Consider the following 18,091-nt stretch of genomic DNA (forward strand, 5'->3'; position numbering starts at 1 on the left):
CACCAGACTCACAACGATTTCCATATGCTAAATTCTAAAATGTATAATTATTCATTTGGTTTTGTTTGAACTACACTCTATTCTCACGCATTCTGTTTTTTTTTTTTCGTTCCACGCCTCTTTCCTCCCTGTTTCCCCCACATTCCAGCCACCCCTCCCGCCTTCTTCCGCAACCCGAACACAGAGCCCCAAGTGTCGGAATCAATTAAGAGTGAGCGCCGTCGCGGCCGCTCCTTCACGGAGGTAAATATTAAACTGCACAGAGCAGCGGAGAGAGAGAGAGAGAGAGAGGGAGAGAGAGAGAGAGGAGGGGAGAGTGGGCTCTCCGTCCCTAATCCACCGCATCGATCAGCCGGGGATGAGGGTAATATATTATTTTGACAAGATACGATCCTCCGACGCGCACCGCTATCCCCAGCGATCGATTTCTTTTTTCTCTCTCTTTTTTTCTTTTTCTTTTTTCCCCCTCAGCAAGAGGGGACACTGCGTGCGTGCCTGTATTTTGTTGTTAGTCGCTCTGTGTGCATGTGCGTCTGAGAGCATGCAAGCGGCAACGTGAAGCCAACAACAGTTTCGGAAATGTATGAGGGAAAAAATAATCAAATTGCGTACAGATACCCTGGCGCCGTTGTCTGTAAAATATCTCGAGCTCTCTTAATCCCGAATAAATCGACTTTTTTTGACTCGGAAGAGCCAACTCTAACGTTTAACTTGTAGGGATATTGCACCCATCTGCGTTCCGTTCGTTAAAATGCCAGAAACACCACCAACATCATATAGGGACGCTTCAGTTAAGGCGTCCGAATGAGAGAATATGAACTTTGCACGTTAGTTTGTACCAAACATTTCGCTCGTGAAGAAGATATTCGTAAATTTTGTTTTAAAGAAAGAACTGTACACCCGCATATATTGCTGTGATGCAGACTCACTCCGCGGTATTACTTTTAACGTCATATACGGAGCTCACTAATGTTAGGGTTATAGTCTAGTCAACTGAGTGTAGCTGAGCCATTCTAAAGTTAGGCTAAGTGTCCGCCCTTCGTGGTCCTCTTTCTTCTCGTTTGCCTCCCTTCTGTATGGCTTTGTAAACTGTGTCTAAATGCTAAACGCTCCGATCAATTCCTCTTCTCATTCAGCGCCCCCCACCCCTTCCCCTTTCTGGGCTACTGCCCTCTGCATCTGTCACTGAACTGGTTTGAAGTTCACCATCTTCATGCTTCATATAGTGGAGCGTGTCCTGCGATGTGTGCGCGTGTGTTTGCCTGTTTGCGTCAGCACGCTCTCGCACGTATGTGTTTGTTTCTGTGAATAGGTCAGTCGGTCTTTGTAGGAGAAATCTGAATTTTAAAAATTATGCAGCGTATTAAAAAACCAAAAGTACAAAAATCAACATTTCCACATTTTTTCTTTTCTTTTTTTCTATGTCACATCTCATATCAGGCCAAATCCTCACAGAACATAAAGGATAGAAGACACTGACCACTGAAGACCATTAACACTGATGTCCAGTCATTATGACTTAAAAATACATTATAATGCTCATTCAGTCAACACAAACCCTGGACGGTGTAGCAGCTGGCCTAGTGTCACCATAGAAACCCCCTTTGTATTGTATTTACATAAATGACATGCGTTTTAACTCTAGAACCGTTACAGTATCTGAGTACCATACACAAGCCACCCATATGGGTCCTGATGCAACACACAACTATTCAAACTAACACGATGCATATCCGTCCCCATTCAAAACCCAAACGACCACTGTACACAAAACCGCGTCCACGTCGTAGACTTTTTTCTTTTATGCTCTCTCTCTCTCTCTCTCTACCTCTCTCTCTCTCATTCTGTCTCTTTTGTTGTTTTTTTTCTTCTTTTTTATTTTCTTATTGTGCCATTTTCTGCCACTTGGTTGGTGGAGAGGGTAACATCGTGTGTCTCTCCCCCTCTCTCTGGCCTCCTGCTGGGAGTGCGAGTGGTCTTGGCCTGTGAGGCAGGGCAGGGAGAAAGGGGGGGAGACACAGGGTCAAGGTGAGCTCTAATACACTATTGATCTGTCCCAATTGAAAACCTGATGGAAATTTTTACCCCCCTCCCACATGTGTGCCACCCCCCACCCACACACACACACACGCACACACTCCACTCTCCTCCTCTGCCTTCTGTTGTCTTCCTCTTATGTCTGTCGTTGTTTTTTTTCTTCCCTGTGTGTATCTTCCTCCATGCATCCCATCCCAATATGTTTTTTTTTTCTATTTTCATCCCTATTTCTCCTCTCTATCCCTCGCTCGTTCCATCTCTCTCCACGCTTTTCAAACCGTGCTTCTGATTGTTTCCTCCACTCTTTCTCCCACTCTCTCTCTCTCTCTCTCTCTCTCTCTCTCACACACACACACATACACAAGCTTTCAGTCTATCTTTCTCTCCAACTACAGCTTGTGTCATCATCCACACTCTTTCTATTTATCTTTACATGTACTGCTCTCTCTCTCTCTCTCTCTCTCTCTCTCTCTCTCTCTCCCCCCTTCTCTCTCTCTCTCTCTCTCTCTCTCTCTATCTGTCTCTCGCCCTCAGCACCGCTCCCCCTTCAAGCTGCTCTTTCTCAGTCTATCTGTTAGAGCAGTTGCATATTGATCTAGACGGATACAGCACAGTGTGCGTGCGTGTGTATGTGTGTGTGCGTGTGTGTGTGTGTGTGTGTGTGTGTGTGTGTGTGTGTGTGGACTGAGCTTCCAGTGGCCTTCAGTGCAGTGTATTAAACGCCACTGTTGGTTTGGCACCAGGACAGCACAGTTGTCCCTCTGCAGGAGAAGTCAGTCAATACCACCCTCATCCTGGTCAACAACCAACAACTCCCCGCTCCATCTGTGCTAACAGTTAGGCTTTCTCGACTGCCACCCCCCCTCCCCTTTTACTACAGTGAAGAATATATAGGCCTCACTCTATAGATGTTTACTAGCCATTGTGTTGTAGAATTTAAAGACGTTGGGATGCTATAGCTCTGTGTAGCATAAAAAAAAAACAAAACCCTTTCAATCTAGTTGCAAAACTGCTTGCGTTTGAATTTGTTATAAATCCGTATGTGGCCTGTCTAGAACCGCACTGTAATATCTGATGCAACTTTCGAATAAAATTTCACATCGGTATCATAGCCTGAAAAGTTGTGGGTTTACAACATTGCATAGTTTTGGGGTTTTTTTTCCTTTTCTGTCAGAGAAAGCAAAGCAATATTTGTGTGTTATTTGAAAGTGTGGCCTAATCATCAGCCAGAAAATTATGTTCTCTGTAGCAACCGTGTTATAAATTCACCATCTCACAATAAGTTTTTTTTTTTCGTTGTTGTTGTTTATTAACTTTATGTTAATAAACAGGCAGTGCTGTTTTCTAAAGTCACCTTACAAATTACTTTTCTTTTTTAGGTGACCCACTGTTCTACTTAATTAACTAGATTACAAAGACTTGTTCTCTGCTCTCACAAGATATCTAAAGTGACTAGATTACACACACACACACACACACACACACACTCACACACACACACACACACAGACACACACACACACAAACTGCACATCTATTTGTGTTTGCATCTCAGTGTATCTGTGTGTGTGTGTGTGTGTGTGTGTGTGTGTGTGTGTGTGTGTGTGTGTGATTTATGTGCTGTTGTGTATATGTCAAGAGGGGGAGCTATCACTATCACAATCTCCCAGCCGATGCAGGTACGCTACACACACGCACAGGACCCCCATGTTGTCCCCACAGCCTGTGATACACATCTGGAATATCTGAGAGGTAAAAAGAAAAAAGAAAAAAACAAGGAGATGGAGAAGGAGAAGGAGAAGAAGAAAGAAATGCGGAAAGGGTGACAGAGGGAGAAATGGACAGGCTAAAATAAAGAGATGAAAATAAAGGTTACAATAAATCTGTTCTATCTTCCCGTATTCCTTTTTTGCGGTGTTCTTCCCGACCTTTTCCTCTCAGCGTTCCTTCGTTCGGCGTCCTTTTCCGGGCCCGTTCTCTCGTCGCAGCTCCTCCTCTCCTTCCTTGCCCCCTCTCCATTTCATTCTTATTCTCACAAAATTAAACTGTCTCAATTTTCCGTCCAACTCAAATAACTTGGGTCTTGCTCGTTGTACGGTCATCAAGGTCATCATTCTAGACCTTTCAGTTCGGTGGAGTTGAACGTAAGACGCAGACGCGTTTGCGTCCCAGTGTGCCGAGGACTGGTTTGATCTAAACGTCTCACAGTACGCAACAGTCCCTAGCCACACCTCCAACAATGCCTTTGTTTTTTGAGTGCATTTTCTTTTCTCCTTTTTTCTAAAAATTGATGGTATCACATTACATCCAACTCTGGAGCAGATGCACTAACTCAAGCAAAGCAATTGTAGAATTTTTTTTTTTTTCTGACAAAACAAAAGGTCTTGTCTCAGGGTTTTTTTTTGTTGTTGTTGTTGGATTGGATCCTCTTTGTCTACAAGTGGCTGTGATGCTTCTACTAAAAGCATTCACACAGCTGTTTTTCTTCCTCTCTCTCTCTCTCTCTCTCTCTCTCTCGCTCGCTCGCTCTCTCTCTCTCTGTCTGTCCCGGAAGGGATCAGTCTTACCTTAATTGTTCTTAAACTGGATTAATGGCTGACCAGGGATATGTTGACTTAATCTCTCTTCTTGTGAAACTCTCTGACATTTTGCCTCTGCTTGCCTTTTAACAAATTTCATCCATCTGTCTCTCAGGCCCTTTTCTCTTCTCCTCTCTTCTCCCCTCTTTCTCTCTCAAATCATTTCATAAACATTTCCACTTTATTTCAATACAATCCCTCTTGTTCACTCTTTCTCCCCTTTTTTCTCTCTCTGTGTCCTCTCGCTTTATCCACCTTATCTAGCATTCTGAACTCAAACTGGTACTTTTCAAATGTCTGTTCATTCTTTACCTTTTGGTCTCAATCTTTTCTCCTGCTGGTCTGGTCATGTTTAGTGTTGTAGGGAATATTTATCTTTCTTTCTCTCTCTCTCTCTCTCTCTCTCTCTCTTTCTCATTCACTGCCAGCAGTTCTTACTCTGTCACAGTTATGAACTCTGCACTCTCTCTTTCCCTCTCTCTGAGAGAGAGACCGTGTGTGTGTGTGTGTGCATGTGCATGCATGTGTGTGTGTGTGTGTGTGCATGCGCGCGCGCACCCGTATGTGTGTGTGCAGCAGTAGCGATGCATAGCCGGCTGTGGAGAGCTGTATTAGCACACGTCGATGGGAGCTTGTCATTGCCTCCTAAGTGCTTTGGCAATACTAAGGCTCTCTCCTGTCATGCCAGTGCCACTAATCTCAATCGAATTACATCAGGCTTGTATTGAGACGCACGGGAAGGACAAGAACGTCAGTCTGTGTGTGCTCGGCCGAGCGGTTCTCCCAGCCTGGGAGAGTTTGTTGCTCCTGCCTGTGCATGCACACCGCTGTGTGTGTGCGTGTGTGCGTGTGTGTGAGTGTGTCCAGCATACATGGCTTTCAATCTGATTTTTCTGTTCAGTTACCTATAAAAATTGTAGTTCAATCTAAGACCATTCTAATTCTTCCCTTAAATCCACAATCACACATTAAAAAGTTATTTCAGCTGTTTCTATGACGACACCATCTTTGCCTTCATTGTCAAAAAACTCCTTCACCTTAGACCTAGTCCTTAGAGTGTAGTACAGTAAGCATCCCCGTTCCCAAATGGATGCCTCCTACACACTGATGTTTCTAGAATATATACACACCTTCCCACTGAAACTGTTCACTACAACTGAGAGAGAATAAGATGTGTTTGGGGGCAGGGGTAAACTCTGGACTCTGTAACGAAAACTGGACTCTATTATTAGCGCTTGCCCTCTGCCAATGTAGTTTTCTGTTAATGGGTCAATGACAAACCTTAAAACTGTGCCTAATTCATGGGTTAATTTGTGTTGTGAAAGTAAAAAAAAAAAAAAAAAAAAGCTTTTATTTTGAATAATCACTATGTCTTCACACTTAGTGGATAAGGTCCTACTGTATTCATGCTGTCATACACGCTGTCTTGAGACTCTCTCTCAGGCTCAAGACAGCATGATGAAATGACTCGAATCATATGGCGTTCATTTGGATGAGTGAATTATTCCTCCTTTCTTTTCATTGTCTCTCTTGTCGTATGTCGATTCTCTCCCGTTGTCTTTCGCTCTTTCTTCCTTTTTGCCCTCAGTCCAAACCAAAAACATCTCTGTCCTTCTCTCTCTCTCTCTCTTTCTCTCTCTCTCTCTCTCTTTCTCTCTCTCTCTCTCTCTCCGCCACCTCCTCCTCCTCCTGTGCCTCTCCTCAGCAGCCGTCTGGATTAAACGTTTATCTCAGTGCTCCTCTCTCAGTCCTAAACGCTGTGTGGATGATAAGAGTTGCTGGGATTTGTCAAATTGGGCGCCATCGATTAACTGACCTTTCCTGGCTCGCTGTCTCCCAGCCGCTCTCCACACTGCGAACAAGCCTGATAGAGAGATAGATGGATATTTACTGCTGCTATTACTGTGTACAAGTTTGTAGTTACCAGGTGTGCTGAAAAGGAGAGGTAGAGGAGTGAAAGAGAGAGAGAGAGAGCGAGAGAGAGAGAGAGAGAGAGAGAGAGAGACAGACAGACAAGGAGAAGGAGCGGAGGTTGTAGAGGAGAATGAGTGAGGGAATAAGTGAGACCGAGAGAGATAAAAGAGTAAGGGAAAACAGAACGGCCTTTCAATTCTCCGAAGTAAGAGACAATGTTCAAAAGTCAACTATTCTCACTTAATTAGATGTGAAGGTTGGATATACACGGTCATTTCAAAGTGAGTTTATACGTCAACCCAGGTGGCACGTGTGTGGAATGTTAAATTCAAAAGAGACCAGCAAGTTTTTGATCACTTGTTCACCTCGCAGACTGTAATTATGACTGCTCAAATGCCAAACTTGCAACAAACCTGCCATAACCAAAGAGAAAAACCAAAAAAAACCCAAAACCTTTTCTTCCTTTAAAATTCGTCTGAATTGTAAAAACTCACACGGGTGCTTTTCGAAAGAAACTTTTAACGGTTCCATACTTTTCCCCACCGCAAAGCCGTCATTTCGATTGACGCTAAAGCATAGCCTAATCCGTAAATTACAAAATAAAGTCTTAAAGTGAACATGAAACACGGCCTGGCAACACCACACTGTTTCAACTGCAGTGGCTGGATAAATTTCTGTACAACTGTGGTTTTGCCTCATTTCCGATTTACCCATCGTCATGTGTGCGCATTAATAAGATAAACGGAAACAGAATAAAGCGTAATATAAATACGTGGTTATTTTAGAGTATCCGAACTTACCGGAACTGGCCTCGCCTTAGACGGAAACCTGGGGGCCGAAGCCCGAACTCAAATCGCCGACCGGACTGGGCTGAGATACTCTGAGCTTGATCCAATCGGAAAAGCGAGTGTGGTGCCGCCCCGCACTGTATAAAAGGTATTCTGAAATGAAAAATAGATTAAATCAATCTGATGTGACAAACTTACTCCAAACAATCACTTTGTCATCGGTGACAGAGACACATCCAGATACACCTGTAAAAACAAACACACACGCACACAGTGGCCTTCAGATTTCACCAGGAATATCTCGCAGCAAGGTATATTACTGAGGTGAAGAGAAAAAAACACTCTTGGGGAAGAGGAAGGATGACACACAGATTTGTGTTTTTCTTCCAGTTGAACAACAGCGTCCAGGGAGCCCTCTTGTTTCCCTGTGGGCTACCGTTGCCTCTACATCACACAAAAGAAGAATGACAGGTGGAACCGCTTCAGCTCATAACATCAATCACCTTATTTAGTTGTTACTCTGGAAGCAGCTCTTGCGACAGAGGGGTCGCGAGATACTCCTCTGAGAGGTGATCCAAGTTTAGGCATCACAGGGAGCGCGTGTACCGCGCTCAGCAAACAACGGAGTTCCAATCAATGCCCCCTTGTGGGTATCCTGGTCTCCAATCCTATCCAAACGTCACTGGATCTCTTCTAGTCTAAGATAAACTGCAGAACTCATTTATCATGGTGGAGGAAATTTTTATCACTTCAGTTTGCTAATTTCTGCCATGAGCGATTTTTTGCTTCCGTTTCAGGTACCCATTCTTGATATTTCTTCGACACTCATTGCGGCGCTGCGGTAGACCCATCTCAGACGGTCTATTAACGTAATAGCGTAGGTTCAGATAAACAGTAATCGGATGATAGCTCAAATATTGGCATAACCCAACACGGTTGTCGAAAATACACGCATACATTCAATTAGCCAAATACATTCCTACCACGGAACTGGAACGAAACTCTGAAAAGTGCTTCCTTACAATCAGATGAAGCAAAATCTGGCAAGATGTGAATTAAACAAAAATTTAAATTAATTCTGACAAATACGTGAGTATTCGACTGGCAAAACGTTATCGATCATTTAAGGCAATGAAAGGGTAGAGAAGACTGGGTCGCTTTGCATAAAGTTCGGGTCTTCAATAATTCGATGAAAACTTTTTCTTTCCACCACAAATGTTTCAAATTTCAAAAGTAAACACACGAATACATAATCTCGGCTTTGCTTTATTTACGCACCATCTTGATTTTTTAAAACTGAAATTCGAGAAATTACTGTGTTTGGCCGGGTATTTAGAGGCCAGTGTCATGCTCTGAGACCATAAAAATATCTAAAAATATGTATGTTCGTAAAATCAATATTATTAAAATAACGATAATTAATAATCAAAAAATTGGGGATAATATAATGAAAAAATAAACTTAAAGCATAAGAATAAAAGCAAGTTTTCACTCAAAAATGCATCCCAAAACAGACAAACGAGCGAAATCCAGCACGTTCAAGAAGCAACTGTTACAGAATTACCAAATCATTATGCGAGCGTAAACTTCATTTCTGAATGACCCAGTCATATTTTGTCCTTCAAAATAACATGCTAAAGGATTTCAAGGAGGATTTTAGGATTTAAAACGGAGAATGTGTAGTTATCACTCACTGTGATAACAATATAGTTAATAAAGGTATTTAACCCGTCTATATATCCGTAGACTAAAAACTTCTTCACTATCCTCCGGGAGTAATTAAAAAATTATCAGTACTCTTTTGTCATCTTCATTATTATTATTATTATTATTATTATTATTATCGTTGTTATTTTATTATTATTACTGCAATTAGGCCTATTGCTATTATCATTATTATTATTATTATTATTATTATTGTTATTATCATCACTAATATTATATTATTATTATTATTATTATTATTAATAATAATAATCATAATAATAATAATAATAATAACGGCGATAATGATGATGATGATGATAATCAGCAGGGTATGTGAACATTTTTAAGAAATTCAAATTCAAATATTTCAAATTCAAGAACATTCAAAAACACCAGAGGAAATTTGTAGAGAGAAAAATCACCGCTGTTTATATCTTATAAAGATATAACCCCATGCAGTGGTTAAGTCTACCAGCCGTATTTTCAGTACCAGACCTAATTGGACAGGTGAGCTGCATCGCTATCCTGGACTGAGAAAAGACGTGTCGGGGTGATGGGTGGAGGGGAGGGGGGGGTTGTAGAGGGGTAGAGCTGAGTGATGTGGTGAGAGGAGATTTCCCCAAATGCCATTTAATGTCGGAAATATTTCCACTAAATATTGACAGAAAGAGACGCAGTAGGGAGCCGGAGAGACACAACAGGCCAGCAAGTAGGCTAATGGAATTAATAGACATTTTGGACATTGTCCAGTTTTAGAACTGACGTACATTCGCTCAACTAAATTTCCACGCCAAATACAAAAACGAGATATTACAGCAGGACAAATAAGTTTGGAAACTTGTCCTGACAGAATTAAAAGAGTAAGGGAGCGAACAATGAGTGACAAAAAGCATAAATAATTTTAGTGAGGTATTGGTTTAGCCAAATATCTCGAAGTTCCTGGTCCTTTGGGGCTTACTTAAGCGTAATTTGGAGCGAATAATCAGAAAAGTCCAATGAAACACACCACTGGGAACTGTCTGCTAAACTTGGCCTATAATTGTAATTGTCACCTACGTCAATACAAAATCCTCATATTTCAGCGAAATTAAAATAATTAACTCTCTCTAATCAATTACTTTTCCTCTTCATCAAGTAACGGCTGAAACATTCAATTTATAAAGTACGCCAATTTTAGAAAGTAAATAGCCTATTGATTATTTAACAATTATAAATAATAATTATTATTCATGAATTATTATTATTATTATTATTATTATTATTATTTTTATTATTTCGATAACTGCGACCCACTTTTTAAATTTTAGTCGGCGACACAGTGTTGTTGATTGATAATGTTCGCGGTAGGTCTTTCAACTTTCAAGATCAGACACACTACAGCTCTAAGCCCACAGAGCAGACATAAAAGGGAGAAAAAAAAACTTTGGCTGGGCATTCATTCGCGAAGCTTGTGGTAAATAATTCAGTAGACGCAAACAGCATTCACTTGGCTTCGATAAATCCATGAACATGTCAAGACATACAGTTACGATATGGCTGGGCCTGTGTGTGCAATCTATTGATTTAAAAACACTTCCTATGAAAATATTATGGCACAAATCATTTAAATCTCACGAGGTACATTGAAAGGGAACAAAAATATACATTTATGGGCTGGAAGATGATAACATAAATTTACAGAAACTTCTCTGAACCGTGAATAAGAACTATTTCTAAGTCACTGAAAACTTCGGTTCCGTTACTTCGTAGTCCTAGAAACAGCCCCAACTTCTACACAAGCGGTAGCACTGAAAATGTCAAAACTGAGAGTAGTTTTATTTGCCTGATTCATACTGTATAATCTTTAGAGATTATCATCCGACTTGGAGAAGTAGTTCATATTTTGTCGAACATTCTGGTGTTTTTCAATTTTAATTAGTTTTCTTGGTTAAATGGTCAAACAAAAATATTTAAAACGTCGATGAAGGCCTGGTCTCTGCGTTGCAAGGACTGAAACGATTATATTCTACTAAATTTTTGGCTGATTCTGATCACTTTTGTTTCGGTCATAAGCGACTGAATATATGACCTATTACAACGCAAGGTAGCCTCGCTCGCGCACGGTAATTTAGTTGCCGGTAGTTCTAACAAAAACGGCAAAGACGAATGAACTGAGCGTCAAACATCACACATGTGAGAGTAAACTGAGTCCGGTCACTTGGACGGGCAGCTTGTGGGATTCACACAGGCGGCGCTTTGTTGGCATTAGACGTCCTCCGTTGCCGTGTGAGTGACTGTTTAATTGACTGATTGATAGTGCGGTGTGTAGGTGAGGGCTCGCAGCTCAGCGTTAACAAATAGAGACACTTAACGGCTAATCCGGGGCGACACAGACAGCACGCGGAAGTGAGAATTTCCTTTTGCTAGAACAGGAGAGCGAAGCGCTCTCGGAAAACTCTTAGTCTAATCAAAATACTGAAGGAGAAAATTAGACTTAAGACTTAATTAAAGAAATTTAGGTATGCTGAACCTGCTTAGAGTCCAAACAGCCGAAACCAAAATCCCGTTTCAAACTTTACAGGCACAGAAAGCAGTGTTCCTCGAGTAGGCTACATCAGTTTCAATGTGTCTTCAAACTATTTTCAAAGCACACTGGTTTGAAAACAAAAGCGGTTCTAATACGAGTAGAAATAATAATAATAATAATAATAATAATAATAATAATAATAATAGTAGTAGTAGGAGGAGGAGAAGAAGAAGAAGGAGAAGAAGAAGAAGAAGATAAATAACAGATGCACCGCTTTGAGAATAACAAAAAGGCCATGAACATATTCCAGAATTTAGTGACAAAGAGACGCGGTCCAAAAAGAGTAGCTATAACAACACAAGTTCCGAATCTTAAAAACAGTTCTCAGTATTTGAAAGTAAATGCTACAAGTATTTGACATACCTCAAGCTCTTCTGACCGATTGTTCCGTACTCTTCCACGGGTAAAAGTGCGTGCAATCTAACCGATGTGCGTGTTCACTATCCCGGCGTGTGTTCCAGGAGCTCTCGGAGCCGGGGACCGTAGAGGTACCTCTACACTAATAACCTCGACCGAGGGAACTGAGGGAGAGGGAGGGAGGGAGCGGAGGAGGTGTGCATCTCTCTGTGTGTAAGTAGTTAATTAGTAAATCCCCATTCGCTTTGCCTCGGGTCGGTTTGTTTTCCCCGGTCGACAAGCCGAGAGGAAAGAGAATTTGAAGTAGGATTCGACCCGTTTCCGCTCCTCTGTCTGGTATATGAGGTGTGTGTGTGTGTGTGTGTGTGTGTCTGTGTGTGTGTGTGTGTTGTTTCTCTCCCTCCCTCCCTCCGTCTTTCCTTCTCATTCTCTCCGCTACAGGAGAAAGCCCTCTGTCTACCTCTCTCACTCAAACCCACCAACACTGACACTCTTTTTCCTTCCATGTCTCTCTTACCACTAGCCATTTCTTCTCCATTTTTCGTTTACGGCATTCCGCACAACATAATACCAAACATTCTCCCGAAGCCTGACCCCCCCCCCCCCCGCGACACACACCTTTCTTAATTTTCTTTTCCTACATTTTACAACTGACGTCCCCACTTTTACCCAACTCTCTCGTGCTTCGCCTTCATCTCGATCTGTTCGCGCACCTCTTTAGGACTTCAGCTATGCTGTCTGCCGTTAACGGAGTCAACCAGCCCTTGTGGGTCAAACGTTTTAAAACACGCATCCGTTTATTTGGTCTGCGTTTAACAAGGCTTTCCGTATTAATTTTTTTGTAAGACTTGGTATATTTCAACATTACTGAAGGGCGCAGTACCGCGATAACTTCTAAGAATCCAAACTTATGTTTAACTCCTGGTCAAAGGAGTAAGACGAGGCTTCTTGATTTATAGTTTGCTTAATGGCAACAGCGCGGCTAGCTCTCACGAGCTCATTCTACTCATTGACCACCACCTAACAAACTTTAATTACTTAATTGATCCCCAATCAGCTACTTAATAATCAGTTAGGTAAACCTATGGTGCCCACTCAAGTAGAAAGAAGAGAATGTATGATGTTAGAGACACAGAGAGGGGCCTAAAAAGAGCATGGAAAAGGGGAAGGGAAAGAGTTGGGATAGAGTGATCTGTTAAAAGAGAGGAAAAAGGGAAAAGGAAGAAGAAAGCTATGGACTTAACCAAGAGCAGAATGTGTGTGTGTGTGTGTGTGTGTTTTCAAGCCTTATACATTCTCGTATTCAGCATACACACACACACAGACACACACACACACACACCACATACAGATACACACACACACACACATATACACACGCCTCTTTATCGCCCTCTAGTGTACAAACTGGCCACCCGGGGCCAACTGTCCACACTCCTATTCCGTTTGCCTTTATATAGGTGATCCAGTCTACATGATACTGGTCTTCCTCCATCCATTCACACCCACACCTTCACCTCCACTATTCTTTGTACCTCAGGCAAGCATCCTCTCATTTTAAGTTATTCCTTGCCATGTATTACTCATTGTTTCAGTGGAGGGGAGGAGATGAGCGTCAGAAATATGTCATCTGTAAATATTCCAAGGCTTTAAATTTTAAATCGTAAAGCATCCATTCAGTTTTCTCTTCATCGTATAATCTACAGTAGTTACGGTCTTATAGTATCAAATATTGGTCCATACTCCATAAATGTAAGTAGATTTGATGGGCAGATAAGAGAGTAATTTCATTTACGAGAGGAAAAAAAATCCATAACACAGCATTTTCCATTGACATGGAGAGCCAAGTCGTTTTAGAGCATGGGAGTCAGATAGCTACATATTCACTGGGAAAAAAGTACAGTACATGCTCCATGATTTCCTGTATTCCCCATGAGACAATGTTGATATTGAAACTCTGTGTGTGTGTGTGTGTGTGTGTGTGTGTAAGACAGAGAGAGAGAGAGAGAGAGAGAGACAGAGAGAGGGAGACAGAGACAGAGAGACAGAGAGACAGAGAGAGAGAGAAATTGTATGTGTGTGTGTTAAAGACTGAGAGAGAGAGGGGGAGAGAGAGAGAGAGAGACAGAGAAATTGTGTGTGTATCAAAGAGAGATAGAGATTCTGTGCATGAGAGATTGTGTGTGTCTTGTGTGCGCACCATGTGTTAGAGAGTGATGAACCAACATAGAAAGACAGAAAGAGAGAGACAGAGAGAGGGAAAGAGAGAGATCAAACTCAAATAAAGGTAGACAGCCACAGACAGAATGGGACACCCAATCCTTTTATCATCCCCACCAGAGAGGAAGATCACTCCTACAACACCCCAGTATTTCCAAACCACTGACCTGGAGCCAGTCTCAGGTGCTCTGAAGACAAGATGTGTGGTATGGCACAGTGTTCTACCTCTGATCTTGAATCAGTAACTGTTTGCTGTCAGAGCCTGAGGGATGTCTGTTGTCTGACAGTCATGCTAGTGGGTGGGAGGGGGAAGAACTGACCTCTACCATGATCATTGATTGAGGTAATTAATATAAGTAGAGCAGGGATTTTTTAAAGCTCACTTCTCAAGCTATAGATTTGTTGTCGTCTTGCATGCTGTATGTTATATGTCTTTTCAATGTGAATTCAATGCAAAACCGGATTGACATGGTAAGGGTTTTTTTTTTTTTGGTCTGTGTGTGAGAAAATGATTCTGAGGTATATATAATAATCAAAGGCGCTCTCCAATGAGCTTTTCATGGTCTTTCCACTGAAAGAGAAAGGAATAAAAAAAATAAATTTGAGATTGTATTTAATACCTGGGGTGTGTGCCAAATGAAAGACATGATTTATTGTGAGAAACAGAGGCATGAGAAAGAGAGAGAGAGAGAGAGAGAGAGAGAGAGAGAGAGAAAGAGGGATGGAATAGACTGAAAGAACCCTCATAGTCACAAAAAAGAATGAGAGAATAAGAGACAGAGCGTGAGGAAAAGAGAAAGGGAGAGAAAGAGTTGAAAGCACATGTGTGTGTGTGTGTGTGTGTGTGTGTGTGTGTGTGTGAGAGAAAGAGAGAGAGAGAGAGAGAGAGAGAGAGAGAAAGCTATGGGAGCCCCTATAGGCACAGATGGTGACAGGCGACAGGGAGAGGAAAAGAGGGAATAGCAGACAGAGAAAGAGAGAGAGAGAGAGAAATACAAAAAGATGAAGAAAAGAAGAGAGGAGAAGAGAGAGAGAGGCAGATGATGAGAGAAAGAAGAAGAGAGGGGTGGGAAATGGAGGGAAAAGGAGGGGAAAAGAGAAGAAGAAAGAGCTCCAGTCCCCAGTCTTAATCTGAGCTGGTCTGATCAATAGCCCATTTCCCATTGTTGCCAGAGCTGTTCGATCGCAACACCACCGAATTAACACACCTACTTTAATCTGAGGGGGAGACGGGTCCCGTGGGGGGGTGGGGGGTTGGAGGAGGGGATGGGGGAATGAGGAGGGGGTGTCTGTGATAGAGGTTTGGGGAGAGAAGGAGGGGGTTAAAGGGGGCAAGGGTAGCAGCTGTGGAGGCATCCTCAAATGAAATCAAATCTAATTGTTATCACTGTAGAACCTGGTGTTATTGCCATTGGTGTATACAATTATCTCAGACTGTTAACGCTAGTCCTCGTTTTCAGCCCCTCTAGCATAACGTATGAATCAAAGGGCCGGACTGGACACCTCTAACATAACGTATGAGGCAAAGCGCCGGACTGGACACAAACACACGGGCTGTTGGTGCTATTTCGTTCGTTACTGATGAAATGTGTCCCAGTGTTTTGTCTAAGCATCGTAAAATGACAATTGCAAAAACGTGTTGTATGGCTACTATGGTACATGCAAAATTCTTACATCACAGGGGACAATAGTGGAGGTCTCTTGCTCTCCAGAATGGATGGCAGTTGTTGAGGGCGCACATACTGGAAAGACCTGACTATGGGTAGAGCTGTTGTTTTGGCTTTGACAAAACACTGTCCGGTGTTAAAGAAGAAATAGAGCGGGGGGGGGTTTTTTTCATCATGTTTTTCTTCGCTTGAAATGTCTACGTCAACGGGCATTTGATGCATTCAACATGATAGGACAGCTAAGATTCAAGAGGCCAGTGTTAGCATCCTCGTAGCTGGAAGCAGTGAGAGCGACGCGGAAAAGGTTTAAACTAGCCAAAAAGTGATAGCCTTATAGGCTCACATTCTTTCAGGCTACTGATACTAATTACTGATACTACTGATACTAATAAGTTTAAGTTAAGACTCTGATGGTGGAAACAAAAGGGGGTCCTGCAGAAACATCCTTTCAATCCATGTCAATATTATCTCCAAGAAACAAAAATGAACCAATGAAGAATATATGTGTCTTTTCCTCTGCTGATTTAGTCGTAATTGGAGTCCCATTTTGGTCTGTTTCTCATTCTGGTTGATCCACAACGACTAAACCACGACTAACTGTCATTAAGTATACAACCTATAGCTGTATCAGATCATGCCTTGAAAAAAACCCACGTGTTTGCAAGCAGGAGTGAAATGCATAGTTGTCACTAATCTGTAATAAAACACCATTCTCATCGTTTGTTCCAATCATACACATTGCCTTAGTGGACAGTGTTTTCCAAAATATAGTCAACCTATGTTGAAAACATCTGAGTTCATTTGGTACTACAGAGAAGCTGCGAGTAGCTACTCTAGAGATTCGTGAAATCAGCAGAGTACTGCCTACTTGAGCCAATTCAAGTCATGATTTTGTTTTCTCCTTTTATCAAGTACGCTTTACATCAGATGTGTTTTCTCTCTAAAATTCATCATCTGTTGTGCTACGTTTGGCTTCCAGATATTATACTTTCCTAAATGATATGAATATTTACCCGCTAGAGTAATGTATTACTCTGTATTACCCTCCTTTGTATTTAAATCGTTTTGGTGTTAATCACTGATCAAATTTTATGTCTATTTTCCCACTGGATCATGAGAAGATCCACGTAGTGCCTCCTCTAACCACACCAGTACCACACTTCCCAGCCTCAATGCGTTGGCAAATCCTTATGGCTCCACGTTAACCAGAATCTGTTCCCTTTGGCTTTCCGTGTCACTTTATTTCATATCAGGGTAATTTTCTTGTTAGGGCTGGGCTTTAATTGTGGGTAATTAAGCATGCTTCTGCACTGGAGAGAGCAGTGTGCTGCTAACAGGGGCTAAATTTGCCTCAGCTCAGCTGTGAAATATGGGGTTAAGTGGTAGAGAGAGAGAGAGACAGAGAGAGAGAGAGAGAGGCCTGACCACTCTGAGAACAACAGTTGATATTTCACTGAAAAAAAGAGAGAGAGAGAGAGAGAGACAGAGTTGACCATTCCAACTCTAAGATTTAAAAATGTCACAGTCTTTGTGCAGCTGTGAATGAAACATATACTCTAAGAAATGTAAAGGAAACTGTTCTAAAGTACGAACGGAAGAGTGATCATTCAAAGGGCACACATGAGTGAGAAACATCAACAAAGAAGAACACAAAAATCAAAGAAAGGAGAAACACACCACCGAGCACATCCACTTTCCCAGAGTCCGAACAACTCCAGGACCTTACAAAATGCGTTTAAAAAAAAAAAGAACGTAATTAGTATTATAATAAAGGTTAAATAAATGTTTATGGCTTGTTACCGTGGTATTATAAAGGCTCACTGGAACAAATGTAAAAAGAGGATGCAGAAGAAACTGAAAAGTGAAGTGCGAGAAGTCAAACTTCTCAAACTGATTCCCGTCATAGGCTGTGATATGTGTGTGATGAAGTCTAGGTGACCTCTCCGACCTTATCTCCCGTCACATAAAGTTTTAAGATAATTGTAACTGGAGCGTATTAGGGGATACTGTCTTACTTTTTTCCCATTCTTCTGTCCAGTTTTTCTTTGTGAAAACTGAGACCGCACAAATCAGATGCTTCGGTAGAAGTCTCGGGACATTTAAAAACTCTCGACCAGTGTCAGACGATCACAGCATGGATTTAGCTAAACCGACCTTCCATTACAAACTACACCCAACAGATTCAGCGCCTATGGCCTTGTGTCTATTAACTCTTTTACTTAAGACCCCCTGATAGACCATAAATGTCCAGGAAGG

Source organism: Chanos chanos, chromosome 9 (genome assembly GCF_902362185.1).
Source record: "Chanos chanos chromosome 9, fChaCha1.1, whole genome shotgun sequence".
NCBI classification, from domain to species: domain Eukaryota; kingdom Metazoa; phylum Chordata; class Actinopteri; order Gonorynchiformes; family Chanidae; genus Chanos; species Chanos chanos.